The sequence below is a fragment of the Scylla paramamosain genome, chromosome 9 (genome assembly GCF_035594125.1).
Source record: "Scylla paramamosain isolate STU-SP2022 chromosome 9, ASM3559412v1, whole genome shotgun sequence".
Classification (NCBI taxonomy): Eukaryota; Metazoa; Arthropoda; class Malacostraca; order Decapoda; family Portunidae; genus Scylla; species Scylla paramamosain.
Window position 1 is genome coordinate 24,928,682 of NC_087159.1, and position 12,549 is coordinate 24,941,230.

The 12,549-nt window shown below is 40.6% G+C and overlaps 1 protein-coding gene across 4 annotated transcripts in view; it reads left to right on the top strand.

Moving 5' to 3' along the window:
• The first annotated feature begins 2,045 nt into the window (after positions 1-2,045).
• The window catches only part of LOC135103736 (visual pigment-like receptor peropsin), a 198,397-nt gene continuing 187,893 nt past the window's right edge, over positions 2,046-12,549 (top strand). Inside the window, exons 1-2 of one of the 4 annotated variants that reach the window (XM_064010416.1) lie at positions 2,049-2,762; positions 10,554-10,596. The gene's annotated coding sequence lies outside the window, so the exon portion shown is untranslated. Of the gene's footprint in view, positions 2,763-10,553; positions 10,597-12,549 lie in introns of all 4 variants that reach the window. The other 3 variants (XM_064010413.1, XM_064010414.1, XM_064010415.1) reach the window with 3 other exon arrangements.

A 12,549-nucleotide genomic window follows, 5' to 3' on the forward strand; every position in this document is an offset into this window, starting at 1 on the left:
ATTGCTACCCGCGCTGCATGGAAGCGTAACAGAACTCGCTTAAATCAGCAATTTGTCCACCTACCATGAAATCCTACATGCATGCTGGGCTAACAATCTACAAGAAATGGTCAGGCTGTGCAGGCCTGCCTCATTTTATCTTCACAATGGAGATTAAGGAAATTTGCTCTAGGCTTGTGTCTGTCACGTTTTGGACGTAATTCCTTGACAAAGAGAATCTAACACTGCCACTCATCCCTTCAGCTCTCTCACAATCCTCTCACAAACAGAGATGAGGGCTAAACGTTTTCATATATACTCCTTCTTCTTTACATGTCTATAATGAGCAATGTCAAAGAATAGTTGGTCATCCCTGAACTACATTTGTATTGTGAGAGGTAACTCAATGAAAATGGAAAAGCAGCATTGTAGCGTGCCACATCTGAAAAAAAATTTTCTAGTATTACGATTACATTAAAGGTGTGTGTGTGTGTGTGTGTGTGAGAGAGAGAGAGAGAGAGAGAGAGAGAGAGAGAGAGAGAGAGAGAGAGAGAGAGAGAGAGAGAGAGAGAGAGAGAGAGAGCGTGCGTACGTACGTACGTGCGCGTGTGTGTGTGTGTGTGTGTGTGTGTGTGTGTGTGTGTGTGTGTGTGAGAGAGAGAGAGAGAGAGAGAGAGAGAGAGAGAGAGAGAGAGAGAGAGAGAGAGAGAGAGAGAGAGAGAGAGAGAGAGAGAGAGAGAGAGAGAGAGAGAGAGAGAGAGAGAGAGAGAGAGCGTGCGTGCGTACGTACGTGCGTATGTGTGTGTGTGTGTGTGTGTGTGTGTGAGAGAGAGAGAGAGAGCGTGCTTGCGTACGTGTGTGTGTGTGTGTGTGTGTGTGTGTGTGTGTGTGTGTGTGTGTGTGTGTATGAGAGAGAGAGAGAGAGAGAGAGAGAGAGAGAGAGAGAGAGAGAGAGAGAGATTTTGTACCAACTGAACATTAATTGACCATAATCTTGGACGATCAGATGGAAGAGAAAGTGAACCACATAGTGACTGTGAATTGTAACATCTAATTACTGTTATGTGAAAACACTAATGACGTGTGTGTGTGTGTGTGTGTGTGCTTGAATCGATGTCTGAAGAGAGAGAGAGAGAGAGAGAGAGAGAGAGAGAGAGAGAGAGAGAGAGAGAGAGAGAGCAAAATACGCAGGTAGGCACACTAGTCATCAATCAGTGTGACCCGCGAACATTTTGCCCAGCACAATGGAGGCAGTTCCTGCTGAATAATGTTAACCATCAGGATTATCACATACGCTTTTATTTATGAGACGAGCACCAACATGACGCGACCACTCACAACTTCCGCCAAGCCCATTCCAATCCTAACTGCAGAAACTAAACGAGCCACTTGAAGTTTGTGGTGTCATTGTTCTCTCACACCAACACAACTACACTGCTGTCTGGCCGGCTGTCAAGGAGCTGCAGGCACACGGGAACCACCAAAATGATCCATGAATATTAATTTTCATCTGTAAAAGAAAGCCATACATGTCAATCAAAACTCTGCATGTCATTCACCCGGTATGAATTTTGTTTTTATACTATTTTTGTTATGGAATTAATAAAAGCGCAACGATATGGGATTACTTTCACCAGTAGTAGTTGAATTACACACACACACACACACACACACACACACACACTCACACACACACACTATTGTTACTAACAATTGCCATACACCTTAAAAAACACGTGTTTCTTTCTTTGCCAGTTTATACTGTGCAGTGTGCAGGGTCTCACTCAGCAGTATTTGAGCAATTTTTAACCATGACATAGTGTTGAATGTTGCCTTGCAGTCTGTGGTGTGCTTGTGTCGCCCGTACCTCTGAGCGAGAGGACTATTTCCAGAGGATACAGAGATGGTTATTCGGGTTTAAATGTTATTTTCTGTTCCATTAATGATGAAGAATTTTTATTAAACTGTCATCTGAATCATAAGAATACCTGTAAAGATTCTAGTGACATGCATTACAGTCTGCTAAAAGAGATCAAGGTAAGAAGATGTCAGCATGTTTGGGAACAATATTGCAGCGGTCGATGAGCTGCCGCCCTGAATACTGAGCTCTCCTCGTGGCAGTGGGCCGGAGGGTGTATGGGGCCATGGGCTCATCATGTTGCTTTCAATACGAATCCGAAAGTTAGACACTCATGTTGATGTTCTTGGCATATCCTTAAAGATCCCCGTTACTCATTGTGCTTGCTGACATGAAGCCTCAAAGGAACAGAGGGCAGCTTGTTTCAATAATTTCATGTATATAGCAGAACATTAAAGATCAAGTTGGACAGTAGCACCGGCAATGTGGACATTATGAATCATCAGCATTAATGAAACAAAAAGAAGGCAAGTGAAGTGCGACGAAAAATTACTGAACGATTCAATTGGTGAAATTGTTTCGAGCACACGAGGAGAGTCAGGAGACACGATGAAGAGGCGGCCTTCCTGCCAGTACTGAGCGACACCGCGCGCAGTTTGTGTACGGGGCCGAGCGGGGAGGGACGTGTGCTCCACCTCAGCTGTTATCTCGCACTGTCACCTGGATGAACTGTCACGCACATACGACTCAACCTGGAGAGCGACCCATAATTATTTAAGTATTAATAGTGAACTACTGGCGGTGGTGTTTGCTTGTGTGGAATAGAATACGAGGAAAACAAACCCGTAAGACTAGTGACGAGAAGTGCCTTGACGCCCAACGCCAGGAAACCATCCCCCTGTCACGCTTCCTTGCCTCCTGCGCGGTAAGTTCTCAGGCGTACATTTGTAGCACTTGACTTGTTTCATAACACAAGGTAATGTTAGTGTCCTCGACGCGGACCAAAGCAACACAAATAGCAATTATATTTACTAAATTATTTTATGTGCCTAACATGAAATGAATAAATTGAATATTTGAAGGTTAGGCCTTTTCGATCTTCCAGTCTGGATTTTTTAGAATTGTAGTAAAATAGAAGTAATATTCAGAACCAATCTTTTCTATGTTATTTTTATTCCGGGCTTTGCTGGCTGCCTGGTAAAGGAAAATATAAGTTATGAAACTTCCCCGGTGAGGAGAGGACATGTAAAGAATGCAATAGTTCGTGTCCGCCCCGTTACATGCTAGTCTAGCCGGGTTTTTTTTTTTTTTTTTAATTCAAGAAATATTTGGCCTTTTCAAGCTGAAGTGCGTGGACAGCTCGGGTGACAGCGTGACGGATGCCCGATGATGGGCACCGTATCTCCCACACGAAAAATATAATGGCTGGAGGACAGACGGACACGCTGGTCTGAGGAGTGCAGGAGCTTATTCTCGTTACCTTCGCCGTGCCAGCCCTATTCACTATTCACGAGCGCCAAGGTATCGTTGTCCCGCGGCGGGGATTGTGTTGGTGTAAGACGGGGGAATGCAGCCGTGTCACGCAGCGCTGGGCGGCGAGAGGAGTGTACGGGCTGAACCAGACCTGAATCCCCCATTTAAATCTGACCCTCCAGAGAACACGATGTACTTCTATGCGAGTTCGTTTGTCGCTGTTAAAGCTGATTGGAATGTCAGAAGGGGATGTGATGATTTATTCAATAGTGTTGAAATTTATATAAATACTTATTGTTGTCCATTCTCTAGCAAAAAAATGATGAAGCCTCTCTCTCTCTCTCTCTCTCTCTCTCTCTCTCTCTCTCTCTCTCTCTCTCTCTCTCTCTCTCTCTCCTTCTCTCTCTCTCTCTCTCTCTCTCGTAAACATCTATAATTATAAGGCTAAGTGATTCGATATATGATTGTATAAAACGATGTAATAAAATCACAAAAAAATTATACTAATGTAAAACAGGACTTAATACAACAATATGAACGTCAATGTTAAAGATCAGGTCATTAACTGCAGCAGCACGAGAGGCGCCGCGCTGTGACGGGTTTGTTGCCATGCTGCAGGGCACGCGTCTTGGAGATGGAGAGGAACTTTCCAGGAGAGAAGATGCCCGTATATAAATTTGTATGTAAAAATCTCGACGTCTATGTCAAGGAAATGTATTTATATACATATTTGTTTTTATTTACATGACTGGCCACGGGATGTTAAAAGTTTTGAAAACTAAAAGCTCTATTTGATGCTCAAAACAAACTTCAAGCTTGAGGGGTTCGGAAAACAATGTGACAAAAAATTATTGGCGCTGTCTTGGTTAAAAGAATTTACTTAATAGAAAGGCAGAAAAATCTGAAAGAGGCAGTTATTAGGGTTTTACCAATGAAACGCCAGTGAAGATGGTTGTTGTTTCTTGTACTTGAAAAGCGGACAAAACTGAAGAAATTATATTCAGAAGACTGTTCCTGTGAATGCAGAAGAGGAGGTAGCTTAGGTAGTAAGTAGTCTTAAGAACGGCAACCAGGAACCACGAAAATGACAATAGAAGAAACAAGAGATTCAACACTACACCGGATCTGTGAGGCAAAGACAGTAAATGATTGGACTTCGTAATGCAGTGTGTGTGTGTGTGTGTGTGTGTGTGTGTGTGTGTGTGTGGGGTGGAGATGGTGTCCATGGCTCTATACGTAGGCATATTTAGTCCTTGTAGAGTACATGTGATAAGAGATGGCATAGAAAGTAGAGCTACACAGTAAGGTATAGAAAATGCCATTTAGGAATTCAGTTGAAGGATGTCCAAGGATGTCCAGAGCGCGGGGCGGTGAAATAGTCATGTAAGTGTAAGTAAAAAAAAAAAAAAGTGCGGAAGGTTAAGTGTAATACGTAGAGCTGAGACGACAGATGAAGGAACTAAGTTTATCTTTTTAAGTATTGATGATCACAAGGTTTGCTGTTCCCCATTCCAAAGTCCCGAAGAGAAGTTAGAGGCTGTAAGGAGTTGCTTCAGAATCAATCAAGTCCTTTAGAGAGACTCCCTCGAAGGGCGACGTTAAAAAGAGAGGAGGAAGCCATCAGGAAAGAAGTGGGTGAACATTCCAGAGTAACAGAGAGGAGTGTGGTGGGGCACAGCTCCACGAATTCACTGTCGATAGCAATAAAACTAGAAGAGCGGCCATCTGCCACGGCAGGAATAAAATGTGCAGACATGAAACGAAGTCTATAGAATCGGTTACCATTCTGCCTAATGATTTTAAGGTCAAGGCAACGGTTTGCAGCGAAATGTAGCACAAAGAGATGATGACTAATGTTCAAGGAAATTGTATTTCGTATGTGGATCGTCATAAAACGGCTTGAGCTTCTTCTTCTTCTTCTTCTTCTTCTTCTTCTTCTTCTTCTTCTTCTTCTTCTTCTTCTTCTTCTTCTTCTTCTTCTTCTTCTTCTTCTTCTTCTTCTTCTTCTTCTTCTTCTTCTTCTTCTTCTTCTTCTTCTTCTTCTTCTTCTTCTTCTTCTTCTTCTTCTTCTTCTTCTTCTTCTTCTTCTTCTTCTTCTTCTTCTTCTTCTTCTTCTTCTTCTTCTTCTTCTTCTTCTTCTTCTTCTTCTTCTTCTTCTTCTTCTTCTTCTTCTTCTTCTTCTTCTTCTTCTTCTTCTTCTTCTTCTTCTTCTTCTTCTTCTTCTTCTTCTTCTTCTTCTTCTTCTTCTTCTTCTTCTTCTTCTTCTTCTTCTTCTTCTTCTTCTTCTTCTTCTTCTTCTTCTTCTTCTTCTTCTTCTTCTTCTTCTTCTTCTTCTTCTTCTTCTTCTTCTTCTTCTTCTTCTTCTTCTTCTTCTCTTCTTCTTCTTCTTCTTCTTCTTCTTCTTCTTCTTCTTCTTCTTCTTCTTCTTTGTTATTATTGTTATCATCATCATAACATTAATAATATAATAGTAATTATTATAATTATTGTTGTTATTATCATTGTTATTATGTAATCGTCATCATCATCTTCCATCACTTGACAGTATAATTAGAGAAAGAAAATTTAAATACTAAGTTATGATTATCATCATCTTCATTATCATGATCATCATATCATCATTATCATATTGTTGTTGTTATCAGTCATTATCATCACCATATAGTTGTTGCCATCTTAACCAGTAGTGGTGATGGTAGAAGAATGAATAGTTATTATTATTATTATTGTTATTATTATTATTTTTATTATTATTATTATTATATTATTATCGGCATTACCATATTTTTTTTTATTGATATTGCCATTGTTCTTAATTGTTGTTGTTTTTGTTGTTGTCGTTAATTGTTGATGCTGTAAATTACTGTTGCTGCTGTTTTAGTAATTCTCATCACCGATATTGATATTAATATTGTCATCCTAATATAGCGAGTGAGCTTGTCGGTGCCTTATACTGCCCATTGGAACAGGCATGCGTGAGGTGCAGTTCTGAAACAAAAACGTGAAGGCAAAAATATCGTATGCCGAAACATAGTAAGCTCATCCCCCGAGACACGCGATGCTTTAAAGTGGGGAAGCGATCCCTTTTCCTGCCTGCGTGTGTGACAGTCATCTCGAGTCAGCACGTGGCTCTTATACTGGAGTGGTGCAGGCGGGTCACGTAGCTACTGTTCAAGTCTAGGCGATGTTTTGCTGATTTTCCGTCACTGAATGGCCCAAACTCGCCTGCCTGCTATGTATTCGGCTGCCTCCGACTGTTATTTCTGTCAAGTCTAACCGAAGAGTTACCATCTTTATCTTGTTTGCTTTCCCCATTATAGTCTAAAGGGAAACACCAGCTTCAGCGCCAGCACCACTATAAGCCCTACCACCACCAGCGCCGCCTCCACCACCACCACCACCACCACCACCAACACCACCACCACCACCAACACCACCACCACCAGCGCCGCCTCCATCATCATCACCACTATCATCACCACCAGCAGCGTCACTATCACCGCCGCCACCATCACCACCACCACCACCAACAACAACAACAACTCCAACAGTTTCTTACAAATTATGAGAAAGGTTCATAATCAGTACATTGCAGCAGTTTTCAAACGTATGAGTCTCTTGCGAGAGTTCCGAAACGGAAAGTTCAGAGTGGCCGTAGCGGAGAGATTTCGATGCGTGGCAGGATCACGGAGAGACGAGAAGAGAGCATCATGGATCAGGGAGAAGACCAAAGTTTAACACATCTTGACTTCACTGAAAATAATAGATGTAGGATGGATAATTAGAATAATGCACTGGCAGGACAGACAGATGGAGAAATGAGATTGCTTGGGCATTTGCTGACTTTGGCTAGACCGGCGGGCGACAAGGATGAGCAGGTGCTGGTGAAGACTGCGCGATGGCTTTGCTCTGACGGTGATAGTGATGGTGGTAAGAATGTTTGAATTTATGATTTAAAGGTGTAGTTCACTCCTTCGTAATGGATTAGTAAAAATAAAAAATATTAGGTAAGTTTTGCATTGGCCTCTCTCTCTCTCTCTCTCTCTCTCTCTCTCTCTCTCTCTCTCTCTCTCTCTCTCTCTCTCTCTCTCTCAATCTGTGTGTGTGTGTGTGTGTGTGTGTGTGTGTGTGCGCGCGCTGGTATTCTATTCACCTCATTGTTCTCCTGCACATCTTTTTCAAGTCGAGTGTCTCGTCCTGCTTTGTGGGTGCAGGCGCCGCACACCAAGCACATTCATTAAGCTGAACTGCTTGCTTAAGAGCCACCGAGATTACATTCTTCAGTCCCACATAAAATTGCAACTGGCTAGATTTTTTATGAAATAGTTAATTTAGAATTCACCTAAAAAAATAAATATAACAAATATATTCTTATATCGGTATGGAAGTACGTACAAGTGACATACTGATGTGAAAAAAAAAAATCGGCACAGGCGAGAGGATTTTATCACTGGCATTTATGAAAAAATCGTCTGAGCGGCAAAATTATCCCAGACCCCAATTGTTCATATACTGTAGAAGAATGTAACATTATATATATATATATATATATATATATATATATATATTATATATATATATATATATATATATATATGATATATATATATATATATATATATATAATATATATATATATATATATATATATATATATTGGAGGAGGCAGTAGACACCTGCCGAAACGGTAATTACTCCCAGTGAGGTCTAAAGCACTGCTCAGGGGGTGCTGTGAACTTATCATTAAACCCAGCTGTGACCTCACTGAACGTTTCCCTTTGTCTCACAACACAAGGGGGCAGTCACAGCCTGCCCTCTAAAGACAACTCTCTTCCTCCTCACAAAACTACAAGCACGTAATAACACACACCCTTCACTCAAAAATTTTAAAATCATCATGGCGACTCCTACACCAGCCTCGGAGTCCCCATCTGGGGAGGGGACCGTAAATGTCCCCAGGTCGGACTGCCTTTCTGTCGACGACCCTTGTCTTGACACCCCTCTCAACTTTTTCTTCATTAACTTCTGCAACATTCGCGGTCTAAGATCTAACTTTCAATCTGTAGAACACCACCTCTCCTCTTCTAAACCTCATCTTCTTTTCCTCACTGAAACTCAGGTGTCTGAGGCAACTGACAGTAGTCCCTTTTCTGTTCCCTCCTACTTTCTCTATCCTCATTTTCGATCCAAAGCTGGATGCTGCGTTTATGTGCGCAATGACTTAACCTGCTCTCGTGCCCACGCTCTTGAATCTTCCGAGTTTTCCACCATCTGGCTACGACTACAGAGTCACTCTCATACTAAATTTATCTGTGCTGTATACTTCTCTCCTAACTCCTCTGACTATAAGAAATTCTTTGACTACTGAACTTCCAAAGTGGAGTACATTCTGACCCTCTTCCCTTTTGCAGAGATCTCCATTCTTGGAGACTTCAATGTTCACCACCAGCTTTGGCTTTCCTTTCCCTTCACTGACCATCCTGGTGAACTAGCCTACAACTTTGCTATCCTCCATGACCTAGAGCAATTGGTGCAACACCCTACTCGTATTCCTGACCGTCTTGGAGATACGCCCAACATTCTTGACCTTTTCCTGACCTCTAATCCTTCTGCTTATGCTGTCACCCTTTCTTCTCCGTTGGGCTCCTCCGATCACAATCTTATATCCTTATCTTGTCCTATCACTCCAATCCCTCCTCAGGATCCCCCTAAGCGAAGGTGCCTCTGGCGTTTTGCCTCTGCTAGTTGGGGGGACCTGAGGAGGTATTTTGCTGATTTTCCTTGGAATGACTACTGCTTCCGTGTCAGAGACCCGTCTTTGCGTGCTGAGCGCATAACAGAGGTGATAGTGTCTGGCATGGAGGCATACATTCCTCACTCTTTTTCTCGTCCTAAACCTTCTAAACCTTGGTTTAACACAGCTTGTTCTCGTGCTATACATGATAGAGAGGTGGCCCAAATGGCCCAAATAGAGAGGTGAACAAATGTGAATGACGCTGGTGGATCTCCGAAAGGCTGAACGCAGACACGAATAGGTGGTGAGTTTCTTTAAGAAGGTTGTTTATCCATGTACATTGTATACAGGACTACTTACTGTAGTTACCAGGGGGCGCGAGAATGATGTGATCGTACAAGCATGAGGGCATTTAGTGTGTTGTTTAAGGTATAACTTTCCCAACGGAAGCTGCTTAATTATTGCGATTTTTTGCCTTGGCGAGTTTCAAGTTTTTTATAACTTTTCACATTTATGTTAATCATTGTAATGAACGAAATTAGGGAGATGTAATTTCTTCGCAGGTAAAATGTAACTCATTAATACTAAATCATAGACTTAGTAATTCATGTAGGTTTGTGTGAAACGAAATGGAGAATAATAAGCAAGTGCGACGGATTTGTGTTTCATGATTGCTCACAGCTGTGTCTGTTATGCGTGCCTCACTGATATTGAGTGATGTAATTGTCAGTGGTTAGTGATTATGATACTGACAATGGTAATAATAATAATAATAATAATAATAATAATAATATTATTATTATTATTATTATTATTATTATTATTATTGGTAATAGTAGTAGTAGTAATAGTAGTAGTAGTAGTATTAGTAATGAAACAATATATCACTGAAGCACATTGTGAAATTCAGGGTGGGTCCGAAACCTTCCTGTTCCATATGTGGAACAGGAAGTACCAGGTTGGTGAGATGGATTCCCGTGCTTATTATCACACTTTTCTCAAGGTTTATCGCTCATCGGTGCTCCACATTTTTTTTTCTTTCCTGTTCGTAATTGACGTTACGGAGGCAGGGAATAAAGGTGATTGTAGAGCATGTGATTGCGCATAACCAAACGTTTTTGATCAATGACTAATAGTGTTGGTAACACTGTAGCGTCCGGTCTACGGAATAGCACCGAGTCGTAAGCCTCGTTCACAGAGGCGTGAGGCTGCGTGCGTGCTCCACGAAAATGATCTCAGTGGCAGCTTGATGTATTCTACAAGTGAATCACCGCACTGCGTGTTATTTCTATTTACTTATTTAAATGTATACATTTATTTGTTATTATTAACTTAAAACTACGTTATTCTAGTGTTACTAGAAACATGAACTAAACATGCTCATACTTTGTATTATATTTTGAGAGATTTGCTTTATGCATATGTCATCATACTGTTGAATATAATGTATTATCTGAATATAGGTCGCATTTCTCATTACTAATGATAGATCTTTAATTTGCCTTCTAGTAACTGCGCCTCTGCACTCTAAATTGTTTCGCCAACTCAAAGGGTAACTGTGCTTCTATTAATTTCTTAATTTATTTGCATTCCATTCTTCTCTAACAAACCTTCAGAGACACTCTTAGTAACGCTCTTGATAGATTGTGACAAATCTTTAACTTCTAAGCTCTCTCTCTCTCTCTCTCTCTCTCTCTCTCTCTCTCCTCTCTCTCTCTCTCTCTCTCTCTCTCTCTCTCTCTCTCTCTCTCTGCCCTTTTATCCGAAGCTCCCTTTTGTGCGTTCTGCCCCTTTTTTTTTTTTTTATCGAAGCTCTTTTTTGTACGTTCTGTTGCAGTAGTTCTAGATGTCCACTTTCCTTTTCGTAAGCCTGTTAACAGCAGTGTTTGGGTTTTTCATCTATAACCTTTTAATTATTCATAAATAATAATTTTAGTCAGACTCTTGCTATATCCACTCATGATGCTGATGACTACATTGCATTCCTTAACGTCATTCACCAGACATGCAACTGCGCAGGAATAAAACTGTGTAGAGAAGTCACAGAATGCTTAATTTCTGATCTCTTATAAATTTAGAAATGGAGCAAGGCAAACTGAGTTATTCATTGCTTGAAAAACTCGATACCTTCATACATCAACATTGAACACACTTGGGCTTTCCTTTTACAAAAATCTCAGCTGTAAATTTCACATTTAATGTGTTGCTAAAACCATTTCCGTGATGTTAAGCCAACCTTCCGTACTCATGATGATGAAGATAATGATGATAATAATAATAATTATAATAATAATAATAATAATAATAATAATAATAATAATAATAATAATAAATCTGAGGTGTTCAGTCATATATGTAGAAATTAACTCTCCACCTTCGTTCTGTCCTGTTCTGCTCTTCTTAGGTTTTCTGTCTCATCATGTTTTATTCCTACTTGTCTCTTTTTGTCATTTTTTCTTCCAACACAGTTGTTTCTGCTTTGTCATCTTGTTTTTCCGAGTCGTCTTTTCTCCCTAGTCTTCGTAATCATCTCTATTTCGTTACATTTTCTTATTAGTCGTTCCTGTTTGTCAGATTCTTCCTTTTTAATCTTTTATTCCGTTTTACCTATTCTTCACAATGGTTTAGGCATTGTCCCATTTTCTTTGTAATTGTTTCTGATGTGTTACATTATCCTCCAAATGGAAGAGGATCGAGTTCAAGCTTTCCGTCTTTCCGACTCCTTTCCCCCGAAGGTACTGTTACAGAATACCTGGACTCCAAGCGTGGGGTTGGAGGAACCATGCCTCCCATGGCACTGCTGGATTCATTCCATTGGTTCTTCTCCAACGAAAAAAAAAAAAAGATAAAAAAAAAAAAAAAATAAATAAATAAATAATAATAATAAAAAAAAAACGAAGATTCCTGTACTCATATTTGTGACATCTCTTAAAAGATGTCACTGCCATTTCGTTGAAAACATTTTCCTACAACGCGGTAAACTACAATGGTTCTGATCATAGTTTTGGATTTGCCTGTTGTAATAATTCATTATCTTGTGGAGAAAGTTATACTCCCAAAATGCCTCTTGCGATTGTTTTGAAGACAGAAACATGAACATCTCCAAGCAAGGCTGGAGAGAGAGAGAGAGAGAGAGAGAGAGAGAGAGAGAGAGAGAGAGAGAGAGAGAGAGAGAGAGAGATGAGTATTGCTTGCACATCTCCATACGAAGCGAAAGAGAACGTACTATAAATGTTTGGAAAGAAGTGCTTTGGACGATACGCGTGTCACCGCTTAGCTTTCCTGTTGAGTTTCCTTTTGTTCATGGGAACTTACACAGTGCACTCAGAGTAAACACCAGCGGCTTCTCTTCAGTTAGCTCTATTTTTGGCTTTTATATGCATATTGTTATGTCTGACAGAGATTTGAGCAAGCTATGATTCCTTAATCTTTTCACACTGATCTTAACAATGATTCTCTTTGTGTGCGTTTTTTTATGTGGGTTCCCTCTACCAACGCTAAGTAC